We start from the raw sequence: 26,383 nt of genomic DNA on the forward strand, positions 1-26,383 counted from the left end.
GCCCATAGAGGCCCTCTCATGTCCATACTATTTTCTTTTTTTAAGCTGTGTCTCCTTCTCCACTCTTTCCTCTTCTTCCCCACCAGTCAGGAGCTGTTTTTGTTTGTTTGTTTGTTTGTTTTATCCAAAAGCAGATTTTCTCATTATTCCATCTTTCTAGAAGAAAGGAAAGGAGAAGGGAGAAGGGAAGAAAAAAGAAAGGAAAGAAGAGAGGAAAAGGGAAGGATAGAAGGGAGAAAGGAAGAAAAAAGAAAGGAAGGAAGAAAAGGAAAAAGGAAAGCTAGAAGAGAGAAATAAAGACAGATAGGCAAAAAGAAAAGAAAAGAAAAGAAAGAAAGAAAGAAAGAAAGAAAGAGAGAGGAAGGAAGGAAGGAAGGAAGGAAGGAAGGAAGGAAGGAAGGAAGGAAGGAAGGAAGGAAGGAAGGAAGAAAATCTGGGAAAACAGTTGAGACCAAACTTAAGTTTGTTTGTAGAATAGAAGGAAATTACTTTCTCCAGAGGTTTGTGGGGCTAAAAATGAACTTGCATGATTCTTTTTAGATCTGATCCCTTCCATGTTTCTAGAGCTTACTTTCCATTCTTTCTAGAGAAAATACTGTTTATTCTTATTGTGCTTAGTTTACCTTAATATTTGGAAAATGTCAGTTTCTTGGGTGACCCTGAGGTGTGAACCTTCCTTTCCAGGCACCCAGTCCACTTCCTGAGTATTCTTTCACACTTTGTCTATAAGTTGAGACATGATGGTGAGTGGGTCCCAGGGACTATGAAGTATTTATTCTATTTGCAAATTCTCTCACTTCATCTATCTTCATGGTCTGGCCTTTGAGTTTTTACATATTTATTCACCAGAGCATTTCGCAGCATAATTTCAATTGTACCCACACAGAAAACAGGGGAGGAGATGTAAGCAAATACATTCCTAAATCTGGTATAACAGGAAGTTACCCAGTGGAGGGAAGTTCTTTCTCTTCCACTGTGTATCTTTGGGCACTTCAGGAAAAGGAACTAATGCTTAGTTATTGATCCACAGAAAAGAGTAAATTCCCTTAAAATCACTACTTACTTCTTTCTTCCCCATTTATACTCTCTCTTCTCATTCCCTATTCCGATGCTATAGGGCTATAACAATAAATAGAGACAGGCAAAGGTTCCCTGGAAATTTCAAATCTTGGGTAACTTCCTACCGGCATGAAAATGTCTTGGATCACAGCTATTTTCAGCTATCAAAGGAAATTCTTTGGATTTTTCTCTAAGCAGAGATGTTGGCTTGTTTGGATAACTAATACCTTTGTTTCTGACAGAATCGTATCAGATGAGCAGAATACTATGTTTTTCTTCTACAAAGAGAGCACAAAGTTCATCAAAGCTGGACAATCCATTGTGAATGGATCAATTCCACTGCCTGTTTGACAAAGGGCTATCCAGCTTCGGATAAAAGAATCAAATATTTGTTCTCTATGTATCTTTGTTGTATGTAGTTGCTTGCATGCTGCTCCCATTAGACTGTGAGCTCCTTGAGAGCAAAGACTTTCTTTTACCTTCCTTTGTATCCCCATAGAGCCTGGCACTTAGAAGGTGATGACTAAATGATTATTGACTAATTGATTGACTGACAAGGAAGGGGAACTCATTACCTATGGAGATAGCACCTTTCATGTTCCATAAGTTCTGTTTGAAAGTTGTTTTTTTTTCCCTGAATTTGAAACCAAAATCTGCCTCTTTGTGAAATTTTCTCTCCTTTGCTTTGGCTTCTTTAACCAAATCTTTCAACAACAGTTTTCAGGCCTGTCATTATCACCCTTCTCTGATAAAATGTTGACAATGAGTCTGGGAATTCTTCCTTGTATGCACTTCCACTGAGTGGAACCAGCACCCACAAACACTTGATGTGATCTGATTCATGCCCAAGTCCTTCCATATAATTCTTTTTTTTTTTTTAAATTTAAAACCCTTACCTTAAAATCAACATTAAGTATTGATTCCAAGGCAGGAGAATGGGAACTGGAGTTAAGTGACTTGCCCAGGGTCACACAGCTAGGAAGCATATAATTCTTCTTAGAGGATCTGCTCGAAGTGTTTCATTGGGCTTTCCTCTCTAGGATGTTAGTATTTCTTGCGTATCACTACAAAACTCAGTCTGTGCATCTGTTATCCCTCTACTTAATTGGCTTATCTCCTTTTTCAAAGGTCTCTTTTCCTGTATGATATATTTCATATCCTTTCTATAGTGAATTACCATATGCTGCAACCCCTTGCCTTAAGGTGTCTTTTCATTGCCCTTTTGGAAACTTGTCATTTTGATTCTTTTTGGAATATAGAGTTCTATTATTCACAGTCATTCAAATAGCACTCCTAGGAGAATATTCATAATAAGAAGGTGTGTTCTTATGGCAAAAAGTATCTTGAGATTCTTTAAAGTGTTAGATCATTTATTTATTTATTAAAACCCTTACCTTCTGTCTTGGATATTGGTTCCAAGGCAGAAAAGCTGTTAAGACTTAGGCAATGGGGATTAAGTGACTTGCCCAGGGTCACACAGCTAGGAAGTGTCTGAGGTCAGATTTGAACCTCCCATCTCTATAGACCATTTTCTAAATACAATCCAACTTAATCTCTCCCATTCACTTTTAGACCCAAACTCACTGACTATCTCCAGCACCTTTTCAACCAATCAGTCAATCATTCAATCAATCAACAAGCATTTATTAGGTGCCTACTCTGTGCTAAGAATTGTACTAAGCACTAGAGATACAAAGGCAACAATCTTCACTCTCAAAAATTCTACTTTACATTCTTTTCAGTGGACTACTCATCCAAATAGTGTAACTCTCTAAGCAATGGGAACTTTAAAAAATCCATTTAGCTTTTCCTGTCTGGACAGTTAGACTAATCTTTTTTGTGTAACCATACATCTCATTTGGGAGTTGATACATTTTGGAGCTTGAGAAAATCAGCATATTTTTGATAAATAAAAAGGAGCATTTGAGAGACCTCAAGACATGTAGGTAGGTCTAAACATTTATTAAACACTTGCTACATGCAAACAATGCACTAAATACTGAGGATACAAATAGCAAACAAAAAAAAAGGTACTCCCTGCCCTCAGGGTGCTTACATTCTAATAGAGAAAGAACCTATAAAAGGGAGCTGGAAAGCTGGGGATAAAAGTCAGGTAGAATAAAGGGTACCTAAAAATGGAGTATGGTGGCAAAGTCCTTAAAGACACAAGTATACTTGGGAGGGGATTGAAGCATGGGTTGGCCTGGTTCCATCACCAAAATGGAAGCCTCAAAGGAACTCACCAATCAGAAGAGGAGATCTGGCATGGTAGAGGGAAGCCAGAAGGCTGCTGAGTCATATGAAAGAATTTTTCTTCCATTTGTACTCTGAAGAATAGTGCATTCTTCACGAATGTGGCACAGTTAGTCAAGACAACAAGCACTTATTAAGTGCTTACCATATCCTAGGACTGTGCTAAGTGCTGAAATTATGAATATAAGCAAAACCAAAACCAGTTACTGCCCTCAAAGAACTTACATTCTAATGTGGGAAGACAATATCTAAAATGGAATTTAAAAGTTTTTGGCGAGAAGTTACCCACTTGGGTCTATGCTGTTGAAGTCTGGAGCTTAGTCAAAGGGAGGAATCAAGCATGGTCAGCCCATTCTTGCACCCCAAATGGGATCCAGGAAGTAATCCACCAATAACAGAAGGGGGCTAGCTTGGTGGAGGCATGTTCTAGATGGTTTGCCTTTGGTAAACATGTTTCCATATTTTATGCCTAATTTAATATCAGAAGAACGTTCAAAGAAGCAATTTCTCTGATTGCACCTATGAAGATATCTTGTATGACCGTAACATAGTATGGGAGAAGGGTGGCTAGTTGGTTCAGTGAATAAAGAGCCAGGCCTGGAGACTGGAGATACAGGGTTCAAATATGACCCCAGAAAATTCCTAGTTGTGTGATCATAGGCAAGACACTTAACCCAGTTGGCTACTCCTTACCACTCTTCTGCCTTGAAATCAACACTTAGTATTGATTTTAACATAAGAAGGTAAAGGTTTAAAAAATAAAAATAAAAAAATAAAACATATGTGGGAAATACCTTACTGGAGGAGAGATTTTAGAGTTGCCTGTTGCCACATTAAATTAAGTGGTATGACTTAGAATGGGGAGGGGAGGAGGAAAAACAAAGGAATGCTATACTGCCTTTGGGTTAGGACTATTTAGACAGAATTTCCTACCACAGCCCCATATCTGTTCCTGAATATTTTAATATAGGATTGTGAACTTGCTATACTCCCACTGTAAGAGAACAGTCTCTAGATCCTTAGATACAGATGTTCACGTCTAAGGTAGGCTTCTGTCTGTGCTACACTGATCAAATTCTAGGAGAAGAGGTGGGCTAGAAAAGCTTTTTACTTGGAGCCACAAGCCACAGTGCCCCACTGACACTGTGTATGACCAAAGAAGCCTTACAGATAGGTTCAGAACTACTCATTTGGGAGATAAGCAACACAATGTTTCTCTGAGTTTTTACTACCGATAGCATGGCACACAGATCAAAGAGAAGAGGTGTCCCAAGGAAGGAGGATATATATCTGTTTCCAGCACAAGTCTTTTGAAAAGTAAAGAAATCAAGAAGTTTTAAAAAGAAGTTTTAAGAGGCAAGGTGTAGTGGGAAGAACACTGACATCCAAGTCAGAAAACCTGGGTTCTAGTTAGTTCTGTAATTTGGACAGGTCAATTCATGTCTTGTCCTCTGTTTCTCCATCTGAAAAAATGGTGGGATTGGATTATATTAGATGATGTCTAAGCTTCCTCCCATCTTGGAGAATTGGGGCATCTATTGAAAAACTCAACTGCTCATCTGGAAAAGTCTATGGAAGGCCTGAGAGAGGGATGGACTTTTCTTAATCTCCACATAAAAATGACTCTGAAAAAAGGACTATATTCAGATACTCCTGGACAGGAATTATAAAGCAATAAACATCAAAACTATTTGGTACTTAAAAAAAAAAAAACTTTAGGCTGAACCATTTAACACAGTGATTCAGCCTAATAGTCCTGGTCAAAAAAACAAAAAAACAAAAAAATAAAAAAAAACTATTTGGTACTCCCAAAGACATAATAATGAAAGACTTGTACAAAAATATTTATAGCTGTGCTCTTTGTGGTAGCAAAAAAATTGGAAAATGAGGGAGTGTCCATTAATTGGGGAATGGATCAACAAATTGTGGTACATGTTGGTGATGGAATATTATTATGCTGAAAGGAATGATGATTTCTTTTCTGACTATGAATATATTCTTACAAGGGTTTTGTTTTTCTTTGAACAGTGGTAAATGTGGGAGGAAGAGAACATAAAAAGATAATTTTAAAGAAAAAAGAGAAAGGAATAATGAACTGGAGGAAATTCTTGTGAACTGGAATGACCTCCAGGAATTGATGCAGAGGAAAAGGAGCAGAACCAGCAGAACATTGTACACAGAGACTGATACATTATGGCACAATTGAATGTAATAGAGTTTTCTACCAGCAGCAATGCAGGACAATCCAGAGGAACTTAGGAGAAAGAACGCTGTCCACATCCGGAGAAAGGACTGTGGAAACACAACTACATTAGAAAAATATATGATTGATCATGTAGTGTGATAGAGATATGATTAAGGTTTTGATGTTAAAAGCTCACTCTACTGCAAATATGAATAACATAGAAATAGTTTTGAAAAATGTATAACCCAGTGGAACTGCTTGTCAGCTTTGGGAGGGGGAAGTAAAGAGTTGGAGAGCAGAATGGGGATCATAAATCATGTAACCATGGAAAAATATGCTAAATTAAAAAAGAAAAAAAAGAAAAAGAAAAAAAGAATGATGAAAGAATTGAGTTTGCTGTTTATATAACTGAGTAGCAAAATAAATACATGAGATTAAAAAAAACTATTTGGTACTGGTTAAAAAACAGAAAGGTCCATCCATCATAGGTCCAATCTAGATAAGGAAGAATCAGGAAAAAAAAATCAAATCCAATAACTCAGGATTGGATAAAACTGAGAATTTATGTAAAATTCCTGGGGGAAATTATTTTTGATGGTGAAACTTGAAAATATTTATATCACATATTGTGATAAGTTCAAAATAGATATAACCTGAATATGAAGGGTCATCTCATAGAAAACAAATGAGAAAAGGTTCTTTTATGATAAGAGGTATCTAGGTATCTTTCACAACCATTAGGCAGGAGAAAAATATTGGAGTAATCTAAGGAATAAAGGAGGTTACAAAAGACAAAGCAGATAATTTTAATCACGTGAAGCAAAAAGCTATTGCATGAATGAAATTGATAGACACCTACAAAGGGAAACTTTATTTAGCAAAAAATGTTTATGTCAACAATTCTGAAAAAGGTCTGATAGTTAAGATATGTAGGGAGTAAACACAAAAATAGGAGCATAACACAAATAACACATATAGTTAACAAAAAGACTAGGAGCCATTCCCCCATGGAAAAGTGATTAAAAGAGGTTTAAAGCAGGACAATTTTGCCTGATGATAGAGAAACGCTTATTCCTTCTCTCTGATTTTATGGGGTGGAATTAGTCCAAAAAAGTGTTACTGATTCTTTTTGTTTTTACATCACAGCTATTTCTGGATACACCATCGCTGACTCCATATTATCTTCTCACCTAGAACTGAAACCTCTCTCATAATAGGGCAAAATGGCTAAGCAACCTACATAGTGACTGCATTTGAAATGTAGACAACATACTCTCTTCTCATCACCCTCACTTCTCTGTAAAGAAAAGAGAGACCAAACATATGGCAATAAGGTATTATACTAAAGACCTTCCTTAGTCACTGTTGTGAATTCTTTGACCTCACTCTAGGAGAGAGGAGCTAACTAACTCTCTCCTTTAGGGGTCAAAGGATACCTTTAAGGGGTCTGGAGTGTCTCTCCTCTGATGTCTTTTACTTATCTCTATTCCAGTGGGTTCCTCCTAGTGTTAGCTGCCAATGACTAAAAGCCTGCTTCCATTTAACCAGTTAATATCAATTAGCTTTTCCAAAGGGATATTTACTTTGATGATATAGCAAGAAAGAAGTACCAAAACTCACCTCCTCTAGTACTTTAGGACTACACTTTCGCCCGTGCTATCCTTGTTTCCAGAGAGAGTAGGCTCTGAAATAAGTCAGTTTCTATAGAAAAAATTTCTTTTATACTTTCTACACAACATTAGCTCCACAAAGTTCATATCCAAATGTTGTATCATTGATAGATGAGCTCTGATCTCGGCTATTACTAGGATGGGTCCCGATGGTCCACTCTTCACTTCTCTGGCTCTGGGAGGACTTGCCAGGATATCCATCCCCATTGCTACCAGTTTGATGGCCACTGAGGGCCTGTTGTTCATGGTTTTCTCATAGAAAGTAGAGCTTTTGCTAAATCAGACAAAAGAGTGATCCTAAATAAGCAAGCCCTTGTGGATTGGTTTATTGAGCTAATGGAGAAACAAACTTCTCCCAAATTTAACTGCTCAGGGTAAGGCCATGAATTTTCTTATGGTTGATCACTCCCACTTTGTCTCTCAGATGGGTCACTATCCAATCTAGGGTCTCTGTCACTGGGACCTCATACAGTCCAGTTAACATGTTGACATCAATGTCTTTAGGAAGGGGAATCTCTTTCAATATTTGCCCACCAGACAGGGCCAATTTGGAAAAGAGTCAATTGGGGAAGGATAGTGAATGAATACTGGACTCCTTCCCAGATAAGCACGAACTGGCCCAAACTAGTGTCAACCACAGGAGACATTATAAAGATCAAAAACCCTATATGACTCACCTAAAGCCTGGGATACCTGGTGTACCACATGGACAATGTCAGAAATGGCAACAGAGATAGATCAGTAGGACAACTCTGTTCAGCTCTCTGTGGTCCTTTATAAGCCAGCAGGTGAGAAAGGTGAGAAGGAGCAGTGTCTGTGTCCAAACTGTCATCTTGGGTGCCAACTAGGTAAAACTTAGAGTTTTTGACAAAATAATCTTAGACACATGGTGACTAGTACCTTGAGTCATTGTAGTTTAGGTAGTTTAACTCAAAAGAAATAATAACACTGATTTGAAACATTAGCAGTCAAGAACAATAGCTAAGAAGCCCAAGGAGGCTGAGAAGCAGCTTTAGTGGCAGAGCTTCAGCAAAAAGGCAACATGGGAGGCAAAGCTACCAAAGAAACAATCCTTCCACCTTTAATGCAAAGCAGGTCTTCTTTATCTAAAGAAGACCTGTGGAGTGGGATGAAAGTGAGAGAAAAAATCATTCTTTGTCCCTTTGGCTTGTGAGAAATTGTTCTAATTTGTTTAAAAGGGGCAAGAATGATCATCTTTTGTTTTCTCAGTAGTTTCTTTTAAAAAAAAAAAACCCTTACCTTCTGTCTTAGAATCAATACTATATATTGGTTCCATGGCAGAAGAGCAGTAAGGGCTAGGAAGTGGGGATTAAGCAACTTGTCCAGGGTCACACAGGCAGGAAATGTCTGCGGCCAGATTTGAACGCAGGACCTCCCATCTCTAGGCCTGGCTTTCAGTCCACTGAGCCACCCAGCTGCCTCATAATAGTTTCAAATAAGTGTTTTGCTATTTGATTTTTGGTTCTTGCATAGTTTGTGAGTATAATCTGTGCTCTATGAGGATATGTCACACACATCTGCAGAAATCAAGGGAAACGTTTAAATATAAAAGCCTAATAGATAAATGTCACATTGAACTGAGGAAATGTTGGAATTTCGATTGAGTGGAAAACCATTATATACATCTAACGTAATATGAGGAAGGAGAGAGAATTATCAGCTGATAGAATCAGGGAAGGTTTCACTTAAGAAGAAATATTAAGCTTGGGAGGGAGCTAAGGATTCTAAGAGAAAAGACAGAAGAGTGCCCTGAGGCAAAGGGGCAACTTGCATCAGGGCACAGAGAAAGAAGTGTCTCTAACCCTGGTTTTCACGGATTTGTTATGCAACATTAGAGAACTCTCTTTTTCCATTTGAGCCTCAGTTTCCTACTCTACAAAATGAAGAAGTTGGACTAGATGGCATCAAAATCCTTTTCTTTTTGCTAACATTCTATGACACTGTGATACTAAGGCTATAGTTTTTGTCAGAAGTGAGCACTTGTGTCCAAGCTGGACCACAGCTGCACTTGGGACACTTGGGCCAAATCCATCTGTAGAGGTCGGCCCCATGGTGACCTTGGCCTCTCCAAAGCCTGTTCAGCCTGGCCAGTGTGTTGGATGTTGGATGGAAGGCAAGAGACCAGATGGCAGGGGACAGAAAGCCAGGGCATTATGGGTGATGTATCCAGGGCCTCTTGCTGGACTTTTGTGTGGACCAAAGCTCGTTGTAGTCACTTCAGTCCCCCAGACCCCCTCCTTGTGGCCTGCAGGGGAGAAATGGGAGTTTGATGGGGTGGGGGGAGACTGACAGAGATTAGTAATGGGATAGGGAGCTGTTCACCTCTGGGTCAGCAGTTCAAATTCAGGTCACTTGGTGAGTCAAATTTCCCACCCAGAGGTGACATGGTAGTGATTTTATTTGAGTTGCTAGAAGGCAGGCCTTTGCCCTCACCAGAAGTTACCTCAGGCATGTCATATTGGGCCAGGCCAGACAAGGAGGTGTATATTTTTATCCTGTGCAGTGTCCAGAAACTCGTCTGCAGGGGGCATGCCCTTATGGCCCCATTATACGCAGGGTCCTGCTTTTGTGGCCTTCCTCCCTCCCCCTTGATCTGACTCTGAACAGCACACACCTGCTCTGCAATTTGGGAGAAATGAGAGATTTCTTAGGCCAGAAGGAAAATTACAGTACCTCAAGCCATCTCGTATATGCCCTTGCATCTAATCTGGGCTATACTCCAAACTATTCAGAAGAGAGTCAACTCATTTTCCTTCAAAATCTGGTAAAAGAGACACCTTCCTTAATCAATGCAACTATCATAACCACCCTCTTCCCCAGCCACTGAAATGGTAATTCAGCATTTTATCATCTAAAGCAACAGAAATGTCTTCTTGTGATTTAGCCTCCATCTTCAAAGACATGATAAGGTAGGACATGAGTCCTGTAAGGAAACAGCAGTCTGGCGGCTTGAGGAGACAGAGGATTTGTTTATTGTGTTTGTTCCAAAGAAGGGAACCCTAGAATATAATTTGACCATATAATTCTGTCCTTTTTGAAAGGAAAATAATTATATCAATGAAAGGCTACATTCATATTTTATACAAGGCATATTTGAATGGGAGGGGGTGCAATATGGTCCATATTTGGAATAATCTGTTAAGGTAGCTGGGGGTAGCTTAGTTAGCCTCCCACTAACCTTGTGTTTTCCACAGGTGAAATATGAATATGAGTAAGTATAATAACTATTGGTTTTTGTAGGTTGTGGGAAACGGGAGTGTTCCTTCCTATTCAACACCGAAGGGATGAGTCTAGAGACAGAAATGTCAAAGCTGAGTAGCTAGGAGTATGGTGGCACCATTTATAGGAAGAGGGAAGGCAGGATAAGAAGTTGGAATAGGTATAAGGGGGAAATGATGAGCTCAGTTATGGATGTGTTGAAATGAAGGTGTCAGGGTGACATCTTGGCCTTTCTCGGGTAACTCTGGGCACAGGATTTCCACAAATATTTAATTTCTGGGGCAGCTGGGTAGCTCAGTGGAGTGAGAGTCAGGCCTAGAGACAGGAGGTCCTAGGTTCAAACCCGGCCTCAGCCACTTCCTAGCTGTGTGACCCTGGGCAAGTCACTTGACCCCATTGCCCACCCTTACCACTCTTCCACCTATGAGACAATACACCAAAGTACAAGGGTTTAAAAAAAAAAACTTTAAAAAAAAATTTAATTTCTTTCATTACCCAGGTACCTACTGAATCTGGCCTTCCATCCTTGAAATGCCTTTGCTTATGTTTTATTTAAATGTTTTGTGGCCCAATCACTTAATAATACCAGTTCACATACTAGTTCACATTGGATTAGAAAGTGCTTCCAAAACAACAGTATAAGATTGGTAATGGACAGTCATTGGTAGAATGTTAGGGCTGGAAGGGATCTAGAAGTCCAGCCAGTCCAATATAGCTGTTTAACGGAGGATTTTGAGATAGAGATGGGGAAAATGACTTGTTCCAGTTCACATGGTAACTGACAGAAGCAGGACTCAGGCTAATTCTGGATCCTGATTTCATGTTCTTTCAGTTATTGTATAGACTTTTTTTTTTAATATTACCCTTACCTTCCATGTTAGAATCAAGACTGTGTATTGGTTCCAAGGCAGAAGAGTGGGGAGCTAGGCAATGGGGATTAAGGGACTTGCCCAGAGTCACACAGCTAGGAAATGTCTGAGGCTACATTTGAACCCAAGTTTACCTGTCTCTAGGACTGGCTCTCAATTTATTGAGCCATCTACCTGCTCCTTGTACACTGACTTTTCTGTAGTAGTTTAGTGTCTTCATCTTCATATGACATAATAGCCTCTATCTGTGGCATTGAGGGCCACCTTCGATCAGTATGGGGATCTGTATACAGTAAGGATTTGGTATATATCTGCCCAACTAGAAAGCTGTTCCCAGGTCTCTATTTTTATATAGTGCCTAGCAGAGCACAATGAAAAATTAGACATCAAATAAAGGTTGTTGGGTTTTTTTTTTAATATTGAGGGAAATGATTAAAAGGAAAGATGTTATCATCCTGATCATTTAGTCCAATCCAGGCATCAAGAAAACATTCATTCTGAGACAACTAAGGGAAAAAAATGGGACAAGACACCATCACAAAACAGTAACAAAAGCTATAAAAATTAATCTGTAAAATGAAGGGCTTTATCAGTGCCATGACTTTGCTCCAGGGTGCTTAAATGTAGAACCTACCAAAACTCCTTCAGCAGCTTAGAAACAACTGAGCTTAGCTTTAAACAAAAAATATTTGGTTAAAAATGGGAGCTTTCCAATGGCCAGTGCATTGCCTTCTTCCCTGGTGACGTATGCTTGGGAAGCTCTGTAGCCAACATGGCAGAGTAGTCTTACTGTGTCCTGGGGTCTCTGTCTTTCCACCTAAACTGACTTTGTCTTTAAAAGTTAGTTTGAGCTGTATGATCCTGGGCAAGTCACTTAATCCCCACTGCCTAGCCCTTACCACTCTTCTGCCTTGGAACCAATACATAGTATTGATTCTAAGACAGAAGGTAAGGGTTAAAGAAAAAAAGTTCTTTGAGCATTCTTTATAAGTATGTTTGTCCTAGGTCAGTAATGGTGAATCTTTTAGAGAAGGAATGCTTGGCCCTGCCCCCACTGCCCCCTACAAACCATGTGCCATGCCCACCCCTCCCAGAAACCAAGTGCCATGCTCTGCCCCCTCAGAGCCTGAGTGCTATACCCCATCCCCCTTCCAGCAATCCCCCTTACCCTAAACAGGAGAGGGAGAAAGTGGTCCCCTTGGGCTGCTGGACAGAGGGGTGGATGAAGTGAAAAAACTTCCTCAGCACAGGTGATGAGAGGGAGAGGAATGACCCAAGTGCTCTGCTCCCCTCCAGCTCTGCCACTTATGAACTGCCCAACTCACTCCCTGTGGGCTCCCATTGGGCTGCTGGGCAGAGGGGCAGGTGATATGAAAAAATGTCATCAGGCATGGTGGAGAGGGGGAGGGGAGCAGCTCTCTGCCAGAGTCCCTCTGTCTTTCTAGTAATGAACTCTGGCGGGGGGGGGGGGGGAGTACACATGCCAATAGAGAACGTTCTCTATGCCATCTTTTGCACCCATGCCATTGATTCATCATCATTGTTCTAGGTCCATTTGTGAAGAGAGCCTCAGATCCATTTTATAACGTTTGTTCAAACCTCAAATGATGCTAGTTAAATTCTGAACTAGATCGCTTTTAAAATTCCTTCTATCTCAAAAGCCATAATCATATAATGATACTTATTTATTGTTTTCTTTTTTTTATTAATAGAATTTATTTACAAATATCCCAGCCCATTCCTTCCACTTTTTGCAACATATAGGCCATTATCTGGCAAATGGATATGTATGTATAAATTATATCTTTCATGTTTCCATTTTTCAGTTTATTCTCTGGAGGTGACATTCACAAGTTATTCTTCAAGTATTAAATGTATAATTGTATATAATGTTCTTCTCTTTCCATTGATTTTGCTGTTGATTATCTCATGTAGTTCTTTCCAAGTTTTTAAAAATTAGCCTGCTGATCATCATTCTTATGTCACAGTCATATACATATCCATCACATATCATATCAATTATAATCTTACACCACAATTTATTTAGCCATTTCTCAATTGATGGAGATTCCCTCAAATTCTAGTTCTTTGCCACCACAAAGAGAACTGTTATAAATATTTTGGGACATATAGATTCTTTTCCTTTTCTCCTGATTCTTTGGGAAGCAGACCCAGCAATAATATTGCTAAAGTCTAAGGGTATTCAGAGTTTTGTAACCCTCTGGATTTAATTCCAAATTGTTCTCTATGATGATTAGATTAGTTCACAGTTCTACCAAAAGTACATCCCCATATCCATGCCAACATTTGTCATTTTGCCCTTTTGTAATTTTAGTTAATCGGATGAATGTGAGATGATATCTCAGAATTATTTTGATTTGCATTTCTGTAAATGGTAATGATTTGGAATACCTTTTCACATACTTATAAATGGTTTTGATTTCTCTATCCAAAAGTTTTGTTTATATCTTTTACCCATTTATCAATTGGGGGATGGCTTTTATTCTCATAAATTTGATAAAGTTCTCTGTTTTACATATGAGACATCTATCTAAGAGGCTGTCTTAAAAATTTCCCTAGTTTTCTTCTTTCTTTCTGATCTTGGCAAAATTTGTTTTATACAAACCTTTTAAAATTGAATATGCTCAAAATTATCCATTTTACATATCATAACTTGCTTAATCATAAATTCCTCTCCTTCCCATAAATCTGATAGGTAATATGTTCTTTAATCCTTTAATTTACTTATTATATCTCTTTTAATGTTTATGTCATATATTCATTTTGATCTTATCTTAGTGAATACTATAAGATATTGGACTATATTTAGTTTCTGCCAAACTACTTTCCAGATGTCCCAGCAATTTTTACCAAATAGTGATTTCTTATCACAAAAATCTATGCTTTTGTCAAATACAACTTTACAATAATCATTTACTACTGTTTGTTGTAGGTCTGTCCTGTTCCACTGATCTTCTTTTTTATTTCTTAGCCAGTGCCAGAGAGTTTTGATAATTACTGCTTTATAATACAATTATACAATAAATATAATATACAATAAATAGACCTCCCTCCTTTATATTTTTCATTAATTCTCTTAATATTCTTGATCTTTTGTTTTTCCAAATGAATTTTCTTATTTTTTTCTAGCTTAATAATTTTTTTTTTTGGTAATTTGATTGGGATGACATTGAATAAGTAGATTTGTTTAGGTGGGATTGTCATTTTAATTATATTGACTCTGCCTATACATGAACAATGAATATTTCTCCAATTATTTAGATCTGACGTTATTTGTGTAAAAAGCGTTTTGTAATTATGTTTGTGTGATTCCTGGGTTTGTTTTAGCCAGTATATTCCCAGGTATTTTATTCTATTTCTGGTTTTAGATGGAGTATTTCTTTTTAGTAACATATAAAAAGACTGATGATTTGTGGGTTTGTTTTATATCCTGCTACTTTGCTAAAATTATTAATAGTTTCAAATAACTTTTAAGTTAAATATAGGATTTTCCACATATGCCATCATGTCGTCTGCAGAGATAGTTTTATTATCTCTTTGCCCATTTTGATTCCTTCAATTTCTTTTTCTTTGCTTATTGCTACTGCTAGCACTTCTAATACTATATTAAATAATATTAGTGATAATGAGCATTTTTGTTTCATTCCTGATTTTATTGGAAAGGCTCCTAGCTTATCCCCATTACAAATAACAATTGTCTATGGTTTTAAGTAGATGTTTTATAACATTTTAAGAAAAAAATTATTTTATACCTATGCTTTTCAGTGTTGTTTTTTTAAAAATAGGAATGAGTGTTATATTTGTCAAAGGGTAGTTCTTCCTCTACCTCTATTCATGTAATCTTATGGTTTTTATTATTTTATTATTAATATAATCAATATGTTGATAGCTTTTCTTATATTAAGCTATCCCTGTATTCCTGATATAAATCCTGTTGAGTTGCAATGTATAATCTTTTTGATACATTGTAGTCTCCTAGCTAGCATTTTTTAATTGTTATTTTTATTATCATGCAAAAGACTCTTCCATATTGATTATTGTTGTAAGAGCACACTCAAACTAAACTAAAACCCCCAAATAAAACCACAAATACACTAATATGAAAGATAGTACACTTTGATTTTCATCTTTCATACTGCAACAGTCTTTCTCTGCAAGAGAATAGCATTCCCTGTCACAAATCTTTCAGGTTTATCCTGGGTCACTGCATTGTTGAGAGTAGACAAGTTTTCACAGCCGATCATTGTACAATATTGCTATCACTGTGTACAATGCTCTCCTGGTTCTGCTTATTTTGCTTTGCACCAGTTCCAGTTTTTTTCTGAAATCAACTTGCTTATCATTTCTTATAACACAATAGTATTCCATCACCAACATATACCATAATTTGTTCAGCCATTCCCCAGTAGATAGAGATATCCCTTCAATTTCCAGTTCTTTGCCAGTACAAAAAATGATGCTATAAATATTTTTGTACAAGTAGGCCCTTTGCCCCCTTTTTAATTATCTCTTTGGGATACAGACCCAGTAGTGGTATTATAGGATCAGAGGGTATGCACAGTTTTATAGCCCTTTAAGCATAGTTCCAAATTGCCTCCCAAAATGGTTGGATCAGTTCACAACTCTACCAATAATGTATTAATGTTCCGACTTTGCCACGTCCTTTCCAACATTTATTACTTTTGTGTACTGCCATATAGGTGTGAGGTGATTAGAATTTTTATATCCAAATTCATTAATGAAATTGGTATATAATTTTCTTTCTCTGTTTTTGCCTTTTCTGGTTTAGATATCAGCACCATATCTGTTTCATGAAAGGAGTTTGGTAAAATGCCTTCTTTACCTGTTCTTTCTTTCTTTTTGAGGCAAACAGGGTTAAGTGATTTGTCCAGGGGTCATGCAACTACTAAAAGTGGTTTAGGTTGGATTTAAACACAAGTCTTCCTGACTCCAAGCCCAGCACTCTATCCACTATGCCATGTAGCTGCCACTTTACCTTGTTGTTTCAAATACTTTGTTTAATATTGGAATTAGTTGATCTTTGTATTTTGTTAGAATTCACTTGTAAATCCATCTGGTCCTGATGCCTTTTTCTTAGAAAGTTCATTTTTTGGAGGCAGCTGGGTAGCTCAGTGGATTGAGAGCCAGGCCTAGAGATGGGAGGTCCTACGTTAAAATCTGGCCTCAGATGCTTCCCAGCTGTGTGACCCTGGGCAAGTCACTTGACACCCATTGCCTAGCGCTTACCACTCTTCTGCCTTGGAGCCAATACACAATATTGACTCCAAGATGGAAGGTAAGGGTTTAAAAAAAATTAAAATTAAAAAAAAAAGAAAGTTCATTTATGGCCTGTTTAATTACTTTCTCTAAAGTAGGTTTATTTACAAATTCTATTTCTTGTTAATTTTTTTGGTAAGTATTCTTCCATTTTACTTACCTTGTTAAATTCATATGCATATAATTAAGCAAAATAACTCCCAATCATTGCTTTTATTTCATCTTCAATGGTAGTATATTCACTCTTTACATTTTTAATGCTAATGATTTTGTTTTTTCTCTTTCTAAAAATTCATATTAATTAATGATTTATCTATTTTGTTGATTTTTTCATAAAACCAACTCCTAGATTTATTTATTAATTCAATGGTTTTCTTCTATTTGATTTTATTGGTCTCACCTTTAATTTTTAAGATTCCTAATGTGGTATTTAATTAGGGATTTTTAATTTGTTCTTTTTCTAGTTTTATAAATTGCATTCCCAATTCATCAATATTTTCTTTCAACAATATTTGTTTAGAAGAGGTTCTAGAAAGGAACCTTCATGTCTATCAGAGTTCAGGGGTTAAATGTGACAGGGTCAAAGGAAGCCAGAGTGTCTGGCCCAGATTTCTTCAAGCAATATCTGCACAGAGAAGAGAGTTTCAAAACAGTCATTGCTCCCCATGTCCTATAAACAAAACCAAGCTATATAAGGGATTCCTATGGAAAAGGAATGAGGTGGTCTGTGACCTGGGAGGGGTAGGTCCTAGAGGAATCCTAGGAGATGAAGAAGGGAATGAGTTATTAGATTAGATGGCAGATTGAACACACTGTCTGGTTTCTAGAGAGAGTGGACAACTGAGTCCTCTCCCCACTTTTCCCCTCACCCAGGTCCACTTCATTATCCTGCTTCCCAAAGCCCCAATATGTAGAGATACAGAAACTCTTTTTTCCCCCATTTATGTAGGTTTGGGGGAGGTGGCAGGAGAGAAGACAACCACAGGCACCACAGCTCAGAGAGCAAAGACCACATTTAAGAGGAGCTTCAAAAAGCCATTGTAGAAATAGGCTACGTCATTGACATGAGCTGAGGAAAATGGGGCTATATTTGCAAGCACCAGATCTAAAATAAGAAGATAGCAATGAGCTCTACGCTTGTCAACACTGATTTGTGAAAATGATTGCTTTTTGATTCTCTGGTGAGGGGAGGCAGGAGGAAAGGAGTATGTGTCAACGGTAAAAGCCAGTAAAACAGAAGAAAAAACAAAAAGCCTTACCAGGACTTCCTTTCCTATTTAATATTTGGTACACAAATTGAAATGTTTCCAGACTCACAGTTAACATATTTAAGTTAGACAATTCTCACATTTTAATATCCATGTATTTGGAACATCCTCAACTAGGTAATTGGAATTATTAGATATATTGCTTGGAAGTGACCTTAGAAATTATTTTGTATACCATCCCCATATTTTCTAAATGAGTAAAGTGAAGCACCTTTGATCATAAAGTGAGGTGACTTGTCCCAAATTTTTAAATTTAATAATAGCTAATATTTATATAATTCTTGCCTTGTCCCAAGCATTGTGCTAAATGCTTTGCAATTATTAATTTATTTGATCCTCACAACAGCCATGAGAGTTTGGTGTTAATATTATTCTCATTTTACAGATGAGGAAACTAAGACAGGAGTCACACAGCTAGTAAGTGTCTGAGTTTTCATTTGAACTAAAGTCTTCTGACTCTAGATTCAGTGCTCTGTGCTGGCACGACCTATCTGCTCCAATCACACAGCTATTGAAGTTTCACTTTATATCTTTTTTTAAAAATTAATTTAGAATATTTTTCCACGGTGACATGATTCACAATTCTGCCTCCTCTTCTTTTCCCCCTCCCTGAGCTGACAAGCAATTCTACTACGTTATACATGTATCACTGTTCAAAACCGATTTCCATGTTATTCATATTTGCAGTAGAGTGATTCTTTAACATCAAAACCCCAATCACATCCCCATTGAACCATGTGGTTGATAATATGTTTTTCTTCTGTGTTTCTGCTCCCACAGTTCTTTCTCTGGATTTGAATAGCATTCTTTCTCATAAGTTCCTTTGGATTGTTCTGGGTCATTGCATTGCTGACAATAGAAAAGTCTCTTACATTCGATTTTACCACAGTGTATCCATCTCTGTGTACAATGTTCTCCTGTTTTTGCTCCTTTCACTTTGCATCAATTCCTGGAGCTCTTTCCAGTTTACATGGATTTCCTCCAGTTCATTATTCCTTTCAGCACAATCATATTCCATCACCGTCAGATACCACAACTTGTTCAGCCATTCCCCAATCAATGGACATCCTCTCATTTTCCAATCTTTTGCCACCACAAAGAGCGCAGCTATAAATATTTTTGTACAATTATTTTTCCTTACTATCTCTTTGGGTTACAAACCCAGCAGTGGTATGGCTTGGTCAAAGGATAGACAGTCTTTTAAAGCCTTTTGCACATAATTCCAAATTGCCCTCCAGAATGGTTGGACCAATTCACAACTCCACCAGCACTGTGTTAGTGTCCCAATTTTGCCGCATCCCGTCCAACATTTATCACTTTCCTTTGCTGCCATTATGGCCAATCTTCTAAGTGAAAAGTGGTTCCTCAGTGTTGTTTTAATTTGCATTTCTCTAATCGGGAGGGATTTAGAACACTTTTTCATGTGCTTTTATTAATAGTTGTGATTTCTTCATATGAAAACTGTCTATTCATGTCCCTTGACCATTTATCGATTGGGAAATGGCTTGATTTTTTGTAAATTCGACTTAGTTCCTTATATATTTGGAAAATTAAACTAAACCTTTGTCAGAGAGTTTTGTTATAAAAATCTTTTCCCAGTTTGTTGCTTTCCTTCTAATTTTGGTTGCATTGGGTTGTTTGGGTTTTTTTTTTTTTTTTGCACAAAACCTTTTTAATTTGATATAATCATCTTATATCTTCTAATCCCAATGCTCCTTCCACTGAAAGTGAATGCAGAATTTCAAATAATTGTATATTTTATAATTTAAAATTTTATCTTACAGACTGACTTTCCCTGAAGCTGATTTAAGTACACAGAAGATAGATCATCTGCTTAGACATAATTTTGTGTGTGTGTGTGTGTGTGTGTGAAACATCATTGATTTAAAGAGAAAGAAAACCAGAAGTTGTCTTGATTCTGCCACTAATTGATTGTATTACTTTGGGTGACTGATTGGTCAGCAGTGCTAGGGACATTAGGGGTTACTTTCCTTTTCTAGGCTTTGGTTTCCTCATAGGCTAAATGAAGAAGCTGGTCTTCATGTACTCCGAGGCTTGCCAATATGGTGTGATGGAAAGAATGCTGGATTTGGAAAGTTTCAAATCCCAACTTGGTCCCTCGTTGCCTTGTGATATTGAACAAGTTATTTAGGCTCTCTGGGTTTCAGTTACCTCTTCAGTAAAATGAGGAGGTTGAACAAGATGCTCCATATGGTCTTTTCTAGCTTTAAATATATGATTCTTCCAGCTCTAATATTCTACCCTCCATGTATGTTCATTCATGCCTAGAGATTGGAGGTGAAACATGCAGTTAGGGGCTATACTTAAGCCATATTCTGATCTTAAAGATTCCTGTGCTGTCTTTCTCACTCCATATCCAATCAAGATGTATAGCAAATTTGTCTGAAAATGTACATGATTGTTTTATATGGTTTTATTTTGTGTTTCTGAGGACTATGTAAGAAGTGGAAAAGAAACATGATAAATAGTTTGTAACACAAGGAGAAAAATCAATAGTTACATGTTTACATTGTCTTCTGTTGGTTCAAATCTCTCTCCTGAATGACAGTTTTCCTTTCTGAAACGAATTACAAAGACCTCTTTCTTGTCTGACAAAAAAAAAAAAGACAGATGGAAGGATAAGAGATAGAGCTTATGTGAACTTTCTATGAATTTAGAGCTAGAAGGAACTACCTAATATGGCTTCTAAGTTTTCAGATAAGGAAACTAAGGTCTAGTCTCAGGAAGTGACTTGCCTAAGGCCACACAATTATTAGCAGACCTTGAATTCAAATCCTGAGACCCTATCCTTTGATTCCAAATCCTGGTCTTTCTACTAACCCACAGAACTCCTGCATACTCTGTGTCAGAAATGCCGTTGACATTTGGCGTTTTTGCCTTTCTCTTTATTTGTCAGTACATATGTGTTTCGCCTGAGATGAATCTCACAGGCTCCCTAATGCCAAGCCTATTTGGACAGCTCCAGGAGGAGGATCAGAGGGAGAAGGACCTAGTAATTTCATACTCAATGGGGGTGAAGAGTAGAGGCAGTGGGAAGACCAGGAACATCTGTTGCATTTGGCATCTACCACATCCCTTCTGTGTCCTGTACATACGCCTTACTTAGTAAAAGTCAAGAAAGTCAGTGAAAAGATTTCTAGAGGGCTCATTTAAAAGGGCCTCTGTCTATCAAAATCAGCCTTACATAGGATCTTTCCTTAAGATGTTGAAAAATTCCTTGCAACCCCCTTTTTTAAGTATTAATTTAATCTTAAATACGAATAGTGCTAAAGACTTTTTCAAAGCTTTAAAATAAACCTGCAATTGAATTTGATACTCAACAATCCTGTGATGGGAGCATAACAGGAAATAGTGAAATGAAGAACATATTGTATCTGAAGTTAGACAGACCTTGGGTATAGTCCTGGTGTTGTCACGTGCCATTCGCATGACACGGGTAGACATTGATACCATAGCAATAGAGGACTCAACAATTATCTCACATGAATCTCCACAGTGTAATACCCTCTCTCACTCTTGGGTCCTAAGAAAAGCAACTAAGCCCTAGGGATAAACATCTGAGGGCTATCTCTTTCTAGCTGTTCACAAGCCCCTATTGGTATGCCTCCCTTTAACAATCAGACAATTGAATTGATTAGCTTCTTGCAAAGGCATTTTCTAAGTTGATATAATAAGAAGAGTTGGTAGAAAAAGATCTTCAAAGTTTGGGATGCACTCTCTTACAAATATACACAAAATCCATGTAAAAAGTGAGCTCAAGTTTAGCAGATAATATGGAGTCCAGTGGGAGAGACAATATGCAAACAACAATATATAAATAAGATGTATACAGGATAAATTGTAAACCTCTAGTGATGGGAAACCCATTATCTTTATTACCTTTATCTTGTCTTTCTTTATAACTCCAGGGCTTAACACAGTGTCTGGAACATAGTAGGTATTTAATAAATTCTTGTTGTCTGATTGACTGCACTAGTTCTTCATACTGTCCTCAGTGAATCACAGTTTACACTTAACAGTATAGTTTACAAAAAGCTGTCCTCATAAGAATCCTGCAAGTCACTATAGTATCTCTGTATTACAGAAAAGAAAAGTTAAAGTTCAGAGAAGTTCATTTTAATAATTAATTAATTTTTAATAATTTTTCCCCAAGATCACTGACAGTAATAGGACTGGGACTCAAACCAAGTTCTTTTCATTTTAAGTCTGATGTTTCTGATCCATTTTTCTGCTTCTATAAATAGCTTATATTTGCACAGTTTCTTTGTCTACAAAATAATTATATATGTGTACATGTATACATGACACATGACATCTGTGTATCATATATATGTATGTCACAAATGTGCATACATGTTTATACTTATATGCATATATCTCTATATACGTGTGTGTGTGTGTGTGTGTGTGTGTGTGTGTGTGTGGTTGTGCCCTCCTCTCTATTTAGCTTATATGCTTACAGACACACATGATAAGGGTTAATGTGGAAACAATGCTCGGTGATCCCTTTTTGAGTTGCAAACCAATTTGGGTCAAGAAGGGAACAATATGATTGATTGTGCAAATAAGCTACCACAATGCTGAATGATGTAAATAGTTGAATGAACCTCAGTGGTTCCAGTTCAAGAGTTGAAAAGAATCTGGGCTTAGGAATGCTTTGTGAGGAGAGAATCTTCTTCAGTAGAGGAGAGAATTTTCTTCTACTAAATCCTGTACTTGGTACAACAGCAGAGATACCGGACCAGTAGGAGACTACGAATCCAGTCAAGAGCAGAGATACAGTGGTCCCTTGATATATCATGGTTCACTTATTGTGACTTCACTGTATGACGCGTTTAAAAAAAAATCTAATTCTGTATCGCAGAGTTACACTTATCGCGGTACACCATTGGCTGATGGAATGAAAGGCAACCAACCGCAGCACTATGTTCTCTATCCTGGGTGTTGATTGGATCAGTAAATGTAGCTTCACAAGAGTGTGGAAAAGGTTTATAGGAGAGTGGGAAGGGTTTATAAAGCCTCAATATATAAATATAAAGAAATATAATGCATTTTCACCTATCACGGGGTTCTCTGGAATCTAACTCCCAGAATAGGTGAGGGATCACTGTACACATCTAAGGACAGACAGAGAGACAGAAACACAGTCATCCTAAGGAGTAAAACACTCAAGGAGAAGTAGTGAAGAGTATCAGCTATGGACTTGAGAAAGGAACAGACCTAAGGAGCCCAGTTAAGAAGCTATACCTGAGGGACTACATAAGGACTTGATAGAGGAAGGACATCAGATTATGCATTACCAGGAGTCATCAGTTACCTTTTTCTACCTGTGCATCCTGAATTTGTATTCCCATTTTTTGACAACTTGATTGCTAAGTTATTTGTTTTGTTAGATATAGTCTTTCTCTAAAGACAAGATCTGATTTTTTGCAAATTCTATCCCATTTTTCCTATTTCTGCTTTCTGGGGCCAAATAGCAGTATAAATTCTAATCCATAAGACAGTCTTTCAAAGGGAAGGTATTTAGGCAACAGAAGGTATAAAAGCACTATTCCTAGAGTTAGAAAGACCTGAGTTCAAATCCTCCCTGCACACTTACTATGTGATCCTGGGTAAGTCAGCCTCAATTTTAGGAATGTGCTCGAGCAGCCTGAGCTGGCTTCTCCACTGATTATTAAGAGAACAGCATGAGAATTTATAGCTGAGAATCCAATTTCCACAAATTAGGGATTGATTTATCATTTTGCTGATTATCTAGACTTAAGAAATGATGGAGAAAATGTTAATAATGCATATTAAACTTAAAAGTATGTTATATCTAAATGTTTAAAGAATTGACCATTAAATATTTACCAGCACACCTTTGCCAGTTTCCTTATGATGATAAATAACTCCTATCTCAAAGGTTGTTGTGAGGGCCAAATGAGATAATATATGTAAAGAGCTTTGCAAATCTTAACTATATAAATTTTAAAACTTAAAAAATATCTATTATTCTTCCTTAATTATTCCTCTACTTTAGAGGTCAAGAAACTGAGACCCAAGGAAGTTCAGTGACTTTTAATGTAATGCAAGTAGGTCAATTGTAAAACCAGGATTAGGACCCAGGTATTATGGGTCCAAGAAAGTGATAAAGTTATAGGACTACAAGAATGTGGAGAGTTATTTTTTTGTTGGCCACCAACTAGAATGCTGATTGTCCTCTGGGTTAAGCAAAACAAAGTAAATTGACTCCTGGGTTAGAAAACCTGGAAAAAAGGAATTATTATCAAGGACAATTTTCACTTTTATCTGTAAGCAGGCTCATTTAAGCCAACAATCCCCTTCAAAATTCTTTAAGTCCTTGTCTCTAGTTCTCAGAGGGAATGATACAGAGTGAGAACTGAGAACTGGACTCGTACTTCACTCAAATACAACCAAGGGTTCCCTTAACTCCCCAAAACATCAGAGGCTAATTCCTATGATGCCAGGTTTCCAGAATTTCCAGAGGCAACAGGACCCACCAGATTCTTTCTTAACCTACATTGCAAAGTGTTTGCCCAGAGGCAGTAGCCATTTGAACAATTCTCTTCTGGGTTATTCCAATTTTGCCTAAGCCATATATTTGGCTGTGGGAAGGGCATTCATTTCTTTGAACAGAGAAATGCAATAATCTACTCATTAACCCAGGAACGGATGACTTTAAGAGTCATTCATTTACCATTTCAGGATCTCAGGTCTAGAGGTTTGCAAAGTTCTTTAGCTTTAAAATAAAGGGGTTGTACTAGTTGATATCATCTAAGGTCCATTCTCACTGAAATTCAATATATTAGTCTATAGGTAACAAAATTTTGCAAGTCCTTTAGAGCTGTATTTGAACTATTTCAGATAAATTCTTAAGGTGGCCCATTCCTGGGTCAGTGAGTAGATTGTTGCATTGCTGCCTTCCACACTACAACTTCAGTTGGCACAATCATCTGTTTCAACCTGTGACTTAAGCCCAGATACATACCCTTTTCCCCTTGAACTTATTATAAAATGCATCCCCCAATTCATCCCCTGCCCTATCCCTAATTCCTTTCAGAAGTGAACCAACACAAATTATTATCCCATTTAAATGAAATAATGTGTCCATGCATTGTTCATCTTAAGCTTTAAGCTCTTCAGGGTCTTGGCCCAATAGGTTAAACCCGATGTCACATCAGAATAACCCTAAGGGACATCTTAGTCTTATCCCTTTATTTTACAGACAAGAAGTCCAGAGATATAAAGTGATCCAAAGTCTTGTCTAGGATCATATAGGGAGTAAGGAGCAAACTCAAGGGCTATGGATACAAGGACAAAAATGAAATTATCCCCATCCTCAAAGACCTCACATTCTAAACATTGTGACTCAGAACTCTTAATGATGTACCAGATGGGAGGCCCTAGTTGTTGGAGGCACTGGGAAGGGCCTCATATGGAAGGTAATACTTTTGCTGAGCATCTATGGATATCATAAGGATAAATTGCTGAGATACAAGGGATTAGAATTCTTTAGGAGAGGAAGACAGCCTGAATGGTGCAAGAGAAAGAGAGAAAGCAGTAGAGAAGGGATAAGGACTGGATTCTAGAACTCATACATCACAAGTAATTAGCTTTGTGATTTTAAAGAAGTCACTTAACTTTTCTTGTCATCAGTTTCCCTATCAGTAAAGTAAGGAGGTAAGTTCAGAGGGATCATGGGGAAGAAGACCTACCCATAAGAGATTTGGAGTAAGAGAGCTGGATTCAAATCCTGACTCTGTCACTTACTATATCAGACAAATAACTTGACCTTTCTGGGCCTCAGTTTTCCTTTCTGTAAAAACAAAGTTATTGTACTCATCTAAGGTTGCTTAGGTCCTTTACAGCTCTACATCTATTTCCAGTGACCATGTGACTTCAAGAGCTCCTTCCAGTCAATGATTTGTGAATTTTATAGTTTAGTTCCTAAATACAAAGTCATTAATCCTCAGATTAATGTGGCCTTTGCTTTTAGGAACTCTAAAGTGCCACATATACAAAGCACCTCCTTAGAAGAGAGATTATTGTCCTAGTTTTACATAGTGAGGGAAGAAGTTGTCTTTATTCCAGAGCAATGTAGGTGAAATATGTCCAGGAAAACAGAGTAATGGCCACTTATCTGGTGGTAGCATCCTGATTTTGAGGCAAACAGTATTCTTTCTCAAAATACTGCAGTAATCAACATTGCTTGTCTCACATCAAGAAAAAAATTTTGTTTAACTCTTACCTTCTGTCTTAGAATCAATACTAAGTATTGGTTCCAAGGCAGAAGGGTGGTAAGGACTGAGCAATGGGGGTTAAGTGACTTTACTGAAGTCACTCAGCTGGGAAGTGTTTGAGGCCAGATTTAAACTGAAGTCCTCTTGACTCCAGACCTGGTACTATATCCATTGAACCACCTAGCTGCCTCTCTCAGATCAAATATAGACATCATCATATACTTCAAAGTCCTCCACTAATCACTGTTCCTTTCTGGTCTTGGTAGTGGGAAAAAAG

This window comes from Gracilinanus agilis, chromosome 5 (assembly GCF_016433145.1).
Source record: "Gracilinanus agilis isolate LMUSP501 chromosome 5, AgileGrace, whole genome shotgun sequence".
Classification (NCBI taxonomy): domain Eukaryota; kingdom Metazoa; phylum Chordata; class Mammalia; order Didelphimorphia; family Didelphidae; genus Gracilinanus; species Gracilinanus agilis.